Source organism: Cricetulus griseus, chromosome 5, assembly GCF_003668045.3.
Source record: "Cricetulus griseus strain 17A/GY chromosome 5, alternate assembly CriGri-PICRH-1.0, whole genome shotgun sequence".
NCBI lineage: Eukaryota > Metazoa > Chordata > Mammalia > Rodentia > Cricetidae > Cricetulus > Cricetulus griseus.
This window is the reverse complement of record NC_048598.1, coordinates 178,362,604-178,373,909: the sequence shown is the minus strand read 5'-3', so window position 1 is coordinate 178,373,909 and position 11,306 is coordinate 178,362,604.

Sequence of the window (11,306 nt, the reverse complement as noted above, 5' to 3'; positions counted from 1 at the left end):
TCAGGACTGCAGAGATGCAGAAACATCAGAGCCACACCCTAGAGTGGAGGCTTCAGATTTTTCTCCAACTTTGTTACTCACAGACATGGTAATTTTGGTGCTTTGGAAATGTTTAAAAATAGTGAAGGCCCGGGGAAGAAAGTTTCTGCAAAACCCAAGAAGTCTGGCAATGATGAGAAGCAAGAACCTAGAGGATTAGAAGGCCTAAGTATGCTAAGTAAATCAATGTCTGCCCAGCAGTGTCGAGAAGCAAGACCATGGTGAAGACTGCCTAAGATGTGGGAAGGAGCAAAGACAGCATGATGGCAGGGGAGGAAAGTCACAGGAAGAGAGTTTACTGTGGAAAGGTAGGAGCTGCAGGACCTGGTGGTGCAGCACAGGCCAGTCCCTCAGGGACCAGGAGGATCTTCTCTGTGGGAAAGAGCAGGCCTAGCTGGTGGTGAGAGCAAGGCAAGTCACTGCGGATCCTGAGAGCAGAAGGAAGTGGCTGGAAGGAACCAGGCCCCCTGGGTGTTTTTTGGGAGGTCACAGAAGAGCTGTCTGCACCTTTGTGATGGGAAAGAGCTGGTCTATATGGTAGGTGGGGTTGGTCAGTCCTGGTGGAGCTAAATCGTAAACACAGGTATTCAAAAAGGACTTTTACCATTTGTCAAAGAATAGTCTTATTATATATAATATATAATATATAATATATAATATATAATATATAATATGTAATATATAATATGTATATATATATATGTTTGTGTGTGTGTGTGTGTGGTGTGTGTGTGTGTGTATGTGTGTGTGCTGTTTCATTATTTGACAATAAATTTTAGAGATTTACGCAGGATATACAGTAGCAATGTGCTGTGGTTTCAGTAGGATTATCTTACTCAATTTAATGTAATCATTCATTATTAACTGAACCGTATATAAAATCTCTTATATTTTTTTGGTTTTTCGAGACAGGGTTTCTCTGTGGCTTTGGAGCCTATCCTGATACTTGCTCTGGAAACCTGGCTGGCCTCAAACTCACAGAGATCTGCCTGTCTCTGCCTCCTGAGTGCTGGGATTAAAGGCATGCACCACCAACACCAGGCCAATTTCTTATGTTTTTAAATTTTAGTTTTATATTCTATGCAAAACAAGAAAGGAGTTTACAAATATAAAGCATAATACAGACTAAAAACCTATATTTAAATATAAAACCATAAACTCATTCCAAATAAATAATCTTTTATTTCATTCTTTTGCCATCTCTGTTCTTTTCTGACAGTTTCATATAAACAAATCACAAGTCAAAACTATGATTCCCCTCCTCCAATGCTTGCCCATCATGCAGGGCTGGGGATGAACACAGAGCATCAGGCATGCAAAACACTCTATCAGCTGAGCTCTGTCCCCAGGACAGTAAGTGACACATTGATGCTCTAAATGCCACTTTGGTCCTTATTTCATCAAAGACATTTGGACCATAAACTGTCTCAAGTAAGACTCACATCCCTCAGCTAATGATATAGCAGGAAGTCATGCAAATTTTGTTCTCCTCTGCCAATGAAAACCAGCCCTGACCCTACAGCTCTGACAGAGGAACCCAGCTCTGGACTCACAGGTCCTTCCATTCTGTGGTCATCACTAAACAGTCCACACTCAGCATGGAGATGAGACTGAGCTGGGTTTTCCTTGTGGTTCTGTTCAAAGGTAATTTATACATAAGGAGAGATACTGTGTGAGTGGACACGAGTGAGAGGGACAGTGGACATTTGTGAGAATTTACTCACACAATAAATTCTCTTTTCACAGGTATCCAGTGTGAGGTGCAGCTGGTGGAGTCTGGGGGAGGCTTGGTGCAGCCTGGAAAGTCCCTGAAACTCTCCTGTGCAGCCTCTGGATTCACCTTCAGTGACCACTGGATGAACTGGGTCCGCCAGGCTCCAGGCAAGGGGCTGGAGTGGGTTGGTGTAATTAAACACAAACCTAATAACTATGGAACACACTATGGGGAGTCTGTGAGAGGCAGATTCACCATCTCAAGAGATGACTCCAAAAGCACCCTCTACCTGCAAATGGACAACTTAAGAACCGAAGACACTGGCATTTATTACTGTGCAAGTGACACAGTGAGAGGACTTCAGTGTGACCCTGACACAAACCTCCCTGCAGGAGCGCTCAGGACCAGCAGGGGGCGCAGGTCACACATGGATGGAGGGACAGGGCAGGAACAGGTGCAGACATGACTGAGTGCTGGTTTATGTGGTCACAGCTGTCACCCCATCTACTGATTTCTCAGGATGCTCTCTGTGTTTATGGTCTGTGAAATCTGTGATCACAGAGTTCTCTTCTGCCACAATTTACAATATACACACCACGCAGTCTAACGTGAATTCCATGGAAATATCTCACCTCGGATAGCAGAAATGACTCTGGTGATGACACAGGATCAAATGCTGAGTGAGTCTTTATACTTTGTCTATCACAGATTAAAATGGCTAAAAGACACATAAGAAAGTGTTCAACATCTTTAGCTATCAGGGAAATGCAAAAACGACTTTGAGATACCATCTTACTCCTCTCAGAATGGCTAAAATCAAAAATATCAATGACAGTTTATGCTGGAGAGGATGTGGAGAAAGGGACACACTCCTCCCCTGCTGGTGGGAGTGCAAACTTGTACAACCACTTTGGAAATCAGTATAGCGACTCCTCAAGAAAATGGGAATGAGTCTACCACAAGATTCAGCAATTCCACTCCTAGGCATATACCTAAAAGAAGCACATTCATATAACAATGACATCTGTTTAACCATGTTCATAGCAGCATTGTTTGTAATAGCCAGAAACTGGAAGCAGCCTAGATGCCCCTCAACTGAAGAATGGATAGAGAAAATGTGGTACATTTACACAATGGAGTACTACTCAGCAGAAAAAAACAATGGAATCTTGAAATTTGCAGGAAAATGGATGGAACTCGAAGAAACCATTCTGAGTGAGGTAACCCAGTCACAAAAAGACAAACATGATATGTGCTCACTCATATGTGGACCTGCTTTATGATACATAGTAGTGACCGTGCTTTATCAGAGCTGTTTTTAATGATGTTGCTCAGAATGGTTTCCTTCCAGATGATGATTGAGAAGCTATTTTTTTAAAAAAATGGTGCCAGGTACCACAAGAGTAACAGAATTGTGCTGTTTTTCTGGGATTTTGTTTTTTACTTTTTTTTTTAAATGGAGAGTGTTGGATGTCTCTACAATTTTGTTCAAATGACTGCAGAACCTGGAAAATCAGTTGCTGATATATATATATATTATATATATATATATAATATATATATATATAATTTGAATTTTTGGAAACTTTAGCTGTGCTGTCAACTTTGGAAAAAAGTATCCCAGTTTACCGTGTTGAGTTGGCATTGTACAAAAATTAACAGCCATATTGGTTTGGTTGAACTTAATTATTTTTCCATTTGTACAGAGGTAACGCACTGTATTAAATATGTAAGGTCTTTAAAAAAAAGAAGGGATTTTGAGAGCCCATCCCTTGTGAAGGGATGCTCTCTTGACCTGGACACATGGGGTAGGTCCTAGGCCTGGCCAGGATGATGTGGTAGACTTTGGGGAGCCCCTTTTGAGGGCCTTACCCTGCCTGGGGAGTGGAGGAGGGAGGGGAGGGAGAGGGAGAAAGGATTGACATCTGAAGCAAGCTTGTTCCTAATTTTAACTAATAAAATAAAATAAAAATTATCAGAAAATGAAAGGAAAAATGCTGAGTGAGGTGTGCAGTATTGGTGATGATTTTCCCTCATGAGATTCAGGCAAAGACTCAGTGGTATCCGGTTAGGACAGTGTCTGGGATTAGTGGAGTCAAAGGTGAGGTGAGGTCACACTCAGTGACCCCCACACCCTAACAGGTCTCACGTCTTCTGTTTCCCTGAGCACTGTGCACATCAGACACAGATGTGACCCATTTGTATTTTCCTGATGCAGTTACTTCACCTGTAACTTTCATCATGGGGTCTCCTATTCATTTTGTTATTTCAACTTCTGGCCTTTGTTCAAAACATACATGAGCCACTTACATGAAACTCATCCGAGGCCTAGGCTGTCACTCTAGGAGTCAGGGAAGGTTGTTAGTGAATAAAAAAAGAAATAAAAGTTAAAGGAACAGGACTGGTCACAGGTATGGTGGAGGAGATGTTTATTATAGACATACAGGAGAGCATAGCCAGACGCATGAACATCTGGGAAAATCCAGAGTAGACACTACCCTGGGTCATGTGAGGAATGGGGGAGGGGGAAGGGGAGGGAAGACAGGGGACCAAAAGAGTCGTGGAAAGGACCAGGTCACTGAAACAGTTGGATTATATACAGAAGAGCAGCTCAGGTAGGGAAGCCCAGCCCAGGGCTGCAATGTTTAGGGAAGGAGGAAGGACTTGCCAGCCAGGAGGACCCTGTAACAGGTAGGGTCTGAAGAATGTGGTGTCCACTTACTGCTCCATTTGTCCCAGGTTTGAAACCCATATCCCAGTCTTTTATTGATGATAAACAAATGATTAGGAGCAGTGTGTAATCATCTCTACAACTACTTCCTGCTGACACTGAGGCATCATTGTTGGGTGGTGTAATGTTTGATTGCAATATCCATCAAGCCTGGATAATGGGAATCAGACATTTATTTAAGAATCACTCAGGAATAAATGTAATAAGGTAGAGAACCAACTCAATCTTCTGCCCAGAGCTCTGGAAGCTGAGACCTGATTTGCAAACACCACCCAAGACAAGAGCTCCCCTCCCAGTCTGCATGCAGCACCTGAGACTCCAACAGAAAGGGGCTACTACGTCAAAAACTATTGGGTGGATGAGTTCCCACAACAGGCTGGGGCCAAAGAAGCTGGAATGCTGGCCCTGTCCAGGCTGACCAGGCTCTGAGTAAAGTTCTAGGGGTAGGGACATGTGAGCAATGTGGGCAGCCTTTGGAGCAATTTGTGAGGCAGGAACAGCTGGGGTGAGTCACTTTAAACTTGTCCCAGGATGCAGAGTTTGAAGGAAAACCTGGAGCTAGTTGCTGGAGAAGTTTGCATTTGATTTTAAATCTGAATCAACAAATGGACAAGGGAGCAAGGGCAAAATAAGAGTTTTAGGGGAATTTTTATCTGTGTGTACATTTTAAACTTTTAGGCCCATAGCCCTCATGACTGAGAGAGGGGTGAATCCAAGAGCACCAGAGACATGAACAGAGACAGAGACAGAGACAGAGACAGAGACAGAGAGACAGAGGGTGAAGGAGATCGCACCCTCAGGATTGGGGAAAGTAAGCAGATGTTCTAGGATACATAGAGAAGCAGAGGTGGCCTGAAAGCTCCTCTGTCCGAGGGAGTGCCTTGGTTTACCAGAAACTGGGATGCACACAGTGCCACATGAACCAAAGACCCTAACCTGAACAACTCTGGCATGTGCCTCTCAAGGCAGCCAGACTAGACCAACTCCATGATTCCATGCAAACTGTGATGGGTCCAGCAATAACAGGATGACTAATTTTCAAAGGTTCAATGACTTAGCATGCTGTGATTCTCTGTCGTCACTCTGCAGTAGCAGTGTGGAGTGATGACCTGGATCCAAATGCCAGCAGGGAAGACGCTGGTGTGGGAAGAACATTAGCAATGACAGAGGCATCATTTACAATCCATCTCTGTCACAGTCATTCAGTGCTTCCTGGAAAAGAAGAGCCCCTTTTTCCTGAAGCAGAGCTCTGTGAACACTGAAGGAACATGAATGTGTCACTGCTCAAGCTACACAGTGAAATTTGAGTGTCAACCATGACCAGCAGGTGTCAAATGGAGCCAAAAATCAGCAGGACAGAAATGAGATGACAGGAGGAGGGGACTCCATAGTCTCTTCAGACTCCTTTTAAAAGTCTGTTTCCTGAACAACGCCTATTGCAGTTGCAAAGTAAAGTCTTCAGTATTCAAACACAGTATAAACACTTTGTTAAATTTTGCAGTTCTATTTTCTTGTTTGTTTTATAAAGATTTCTTTATCTTTGATATTTGAAAAACATTTTTACATATAAAATTTTCAGATCACAATTTCACTGCCCAATTCCTCCCTGATCTTTACTACCTCCTTACACTCATTAAACAACCTATGTTTATCTCTGTAAGAAAGGAAACACTTAGACAAGAAAGTAAAGGATTAAACACCACACACACACACACACACACACACAGGAAACACACTGATACCACCTGCTGAAAAAGCACATAGTGTTTCTCCATGAAAGAAGAATACAAATTCTCCTAATTTGGGAGCTTTGGAAATAGCCAGGCACAATTATCACCACCACCTGAACCCAAACTAGTCACCAGGAGAACCTGGAGACTCCCTCAGAAATAAACTATCTGATGCCCTTTTGTCTGTCTTCTCCTCAAAGACCTATATTGATTTTTATTAACTTTGCAAAGGACATCTAAATATGAAGTGGTGTTGACTTAACCATCCTCTAGAGTACTCCATATCCTGACAGAATCTTGACCAGTGACTGCTTCAATTTTCAAGTTTCTTTAATAAAACAGTAAAACTGAAAACTGTGATTATGAATTATGATGAAATATATCTGTATTTGAGTGATGAGAACTTTTGGAGCAAGAGTTGACAATAAATTATAATACACATTTAACCTGTCAATTCCAAATCAACATCTGGGCAAATAAAAACTCGTTAAGTCTCAAATCTTAAGTGCCCACAGGTAAATTATTGACTCTGGCCATGTTGTCCAGCAGAAGTTACCATACCTTAGAATAGAAGACATATTTATAGCAGAATGCACTGTCTTATAAGTATGATTCCTATAAGTTGGACAAATTATTGCTAAATTACATTTCACACATCACATTCATCAACTCAATGTTAATTGAGGAAAGTTCTGAGATTATACCTCAGTCTCTGGTCCCACATTTATTACACATTTATTCCTTCCCTGTCCAAGTCCCCAGCTCTACATTGCCAAGTCTTTACAGAACATGGGCACACATTGCTACAGCATCAACTCTTACAGTACTTTGGATTCCTGCTGGTCATTATTGTTCCACAGAATATTTGGTTTTCAAAAATGTGAGAGTAAAAACCAGCATGGAGACCAATGGGACTCTATAATCTCAACGTGTTGATTCAGTGTGATTTATTTTTATCTCTGAACATTAATTTTGCAAGTTACCCTAGCAGACATACCCTCCCATTCACATTATGAATGTCACGTGGATAATATGTAAGCAATCATGTGGGGAATGCATGTGGCAGGCATGAATCCCCTTGGCCAATTCTATGTTAGAGATTATGCAAACCTGTGATGAATCTAATTTACTGCTTGACACAGCAATGACGCATAAAGAGTCCTTCTGTGTTTCTCCAACTAGGGTCAGGGACTGACCAGAAGAGAGGAGATCCTTCCCCTCCTGCCTCTGCCTGAATGAGATTCTCTGATGTACACGGAAGTGAATTCAGAGGCTTCTGTCCCACCAGATCCCACCACCAATGCTGCCCCCAAATAAGCACACAGGGACATTAATTATAAATCTGATGGCTGATGGCTAGGGCTAGCTCTCTCTTAATTATTACCCTATTTCTATTAAGCTAAATATTTCCATGTGGTCTTTTCTTACCAGAAAAGTTTCCAGCCCTGTTACTCCACCCTCGGTTGCATGGTGTCTCCTATCAGGCCTCTCTGATTTCCTCTCCCCAGAATTCTACTGATCTAGTAACCCCACCTATTCTTCCTGCTTGTCTAATGGGCTAACAGTGTTTTATTTATCAACTAATAAGAAAACATACATTCATAATGACAACCCACACCAAGGAAGGCATCTGTTAGTGTCCTTGAAAATTTTAATTTAGGACTTACCTGCTATCTGCTGGAGAAGTCATTTTGAATCCAAGCACCTCATCCTGTAGAGTCACCCACTGTGTACAGACACTTGGGAATCAGTGTAGCTGTACAACTGGAGGCTGGGAATAGATCTGTCTCCCCATCCAACTTCACCACTCTTGGCTATACACCCCAAAGACTCAACATCCTACTAGAGACACTGAGTTCATCGCTGTTCTATCTATAATAGTCAGAATTAGAAACATCCTAGATGTCTGTCAGTAGAAAATACATGAAGAAAATGTGGTACAATTGCTATACAGCCTTAGATCTACAGTCATGACAGGCCCGTGGGACACGTGGATACGTAGTGTACAAAACCTTGTGGAATGAATCAACCAGTATATAGATTACATTTAAGACCCACTCCATGAGATGGAACCAATCCTGACACTGTGGAGGCCAAGAAGCTAAGATTAGACAAGTGAGACCTGGGGAATAACAAATATTCATGTTATCCTAAAGTAATTAGCAATGAAATAACTCCAGTGAATTCTCCTATATTCATAAATCAGTGCCTTACTCATTTGTTATCACAGAGCCTCCTGCAATATTCAGGAATACAAAGACTAACTGGAGAATGTGTGAAAAGTGAGAGACCTTGGAACATTTAATGTGATGTCTTCTTCAAATCTGTCCCCACAGAGCTTATGGAACCCTGCAAAAGAGGATGCTCATAGATAATAAATTCCAGAGGGAATGGAGGACACCAAGGAGACAAAGCTTTCCAGACACAACAGGGTTGATGCAGATTGAACTCACTGATGTTGTTAAAAAAACAGAAAAATGAATGAAGAATTCAAATTTTCCCAATTTAGAAGCACTGAAAATTTCCAATCACATTCATTACCCCCGACCTGAAACCAATTTGGTCACCAATAGGACCAAGTATCTCATGGTGCCATTCTATCTTTAAATTGAGAGAATAGTGACTGTCATTATATTCACAGGGTCTGCACAGGTCTCAGGAATGTCTGCTTCCTCACATAGGATTAGGATTTGGACCTCAACATCCTGCTGGCTGGTCCTCTACCTCCTCCTGCTCCAGCTGAACTAAGTCCTTTTCTATGAAGAACCCTGCTCATGAATATACAAAAGATGTGAGTCTATGAATGTAAATACAGTGATGTTCACACCACCAATTACACATGATCAGTGTCCTCTCCACAGTGACTGAGCACACAGGTCCTCACCATGGGATGGAGCTGGATCATCCTCTTCCTGGTGACAGCAGCTACAGATAAGGGCTCCAAGTTCCAGACTTGAGGAGGGGCCATGCACTCAGGTGAGAGTGACATCCACTCTGCCTTTCTCTCCACAGGTGTCCACTCCCAGGTCCAGCTGCAGTTGGGGTCAGCTGCTGAGACCTGGAGCCTCAGTGAAGGTGTTCTGTATGACTTCAGGCTACAACTTCCCTGGTTACTATATGAGTTGGGAAAACCTGAGGCTTAGGCAGGGCCTGCAGTGGATTGGAGCTATTGATCCAGAAGACAGTGAATCTATATACGCTCAAAAGGGTAAGGCCATACTTACTGCAGACTCATCATCCTGCACAGCCTACATGGAGCTCAGCAGCCTGATATCTGAGGAATCTGCTGTCTATTACTGTGGAAGAAACACTGTTGTAACCACATCCTGAGTGTGGCTGAAACCCTGGAGGAACAGGAATATGTCCTGGCACTGAGATGACAGAAAAGATCAGCCTGGGGACTTGCTCTGGAATAATCATTTGTTGTGGCCCTTTGTAACTTCACAGTCTTACAGAGTCTTTTTCATCAGTTCAAATGACTGCTGGGAATAAAGAAATGCTAATTTTGGATGTCCCTACAATACAACATACTTGACCAGAGCTTGATCAGTGACCAGCTCTATTGATATGATTCTTCTTCAATAAAACAAAAAAAGCAAATTCTGGTGCCACAATATCATATATATATATCAGATATCTAGGAGACTGGAAATGTTGATGGACTTGATGGGAATAAACTATATATCAACAATATCAGGACAAACAAAAAATCCCTTTCAAAATTCAATTTGATATATGTGGCTCCACTTCAAATACTTTGTTGAGATGTTCCCCTAGATTTGTGGGGAGTCACGTTAACTTTCCTAATGAATCTAACTTATGATTTTGTTTATAGATATGTCCAACCCTGAATCATTTTTGCTATTTTGAATCAAAATTCTTACTAAATTAGAGTCACAGTTAGAGCTGACTGTCACGCTGTGGAGTCCTCAGGGTGTGGAATTTCTTCACTAACAACAAAGTGGACTCCTGCTCAGATAACACTGGGGGCAGCAGCAGTGTGATTCCAGGCTGGGAAAGTAAGAGGCCTGTTCATGTCATTGAGAGCACTGGGTGCTCATTCCTCTGCTCCCTGTAATTGGATTGACTTTGTCACAAGGTCTAGGTTGACACTGATTGACATAAAATGTACACCAGTGTAAAGTGCGTGAAACGGAGGCCCCCAATACACACCTTCTTTTGTTCTTAGAAGCAGAAGGGCAACTGAGGACCTCTTTTGGGTTTTCCCTCTGTTATAACTTTGACATGTCTGAATCTAATCATTTCTGTTTATATATGCTTTTTGGTTTTGTTTTGGTCTTATATAGAAACCACATTCTGGCCATGTGAAGGCTGAATTCCAAGAAAAGAAGTAATTCTGCCATTGGTAGTATGGCTACAATCTGAGTATTTTCATTAAAACAACAACAACAAGTTGAGGTTTTCTCCTTTTAACACTAAAAAAACTCAGATGAGAGCCAACAGGTTTTAAAAACAAGGCCCTGTGAGTAGCAAAAACATTTTTTCCCATCTGACCTGGCTCTTCTCACATACATGAGCACACTCAGGTGGAGAATTGGTTGGGATTTTTGATTTCCTGCCAGTGTATTTATTTTCCTCCTGCAATTTTTTCTCAAAGTTCATCCTTATCCTTCCTTATCCATTGGGCCTTTTCTAGCAGAACACAGGATACTCAGGAAGTGTCTCCTGTTCCAGTAAATGTGGACAGAATTTCCTTGTCATCCTAGGTATATTGCCCATCTGTTCTAATCTGTGCAAAGTAAAGTTTCAACACCATCATGAAGATCTCTCTTGGTCTAATATAAACTCAGTGTCGGGATATATAGGAAAGAGGGTTCCCTTATTTGTGAATTCCGGGAACCATAAACAGAAAGACTAATATTGGTATGAATGCAGGGCTGCTGTTATATGTGAACATGCTGGACCCATGCAAAGTTTATAGGGCTGACTTCTGTGGGAGGAGACTGGATTTCTGAAGAGTAGACACAGCTTTCATCCTCCACAGAACTCCATCTTGTGGCTTCTCTGATGCATCCCAGTCACACAAGATTCCTAGGACAACCTCCTGACCTGTACAGGATTGCTGAGACAG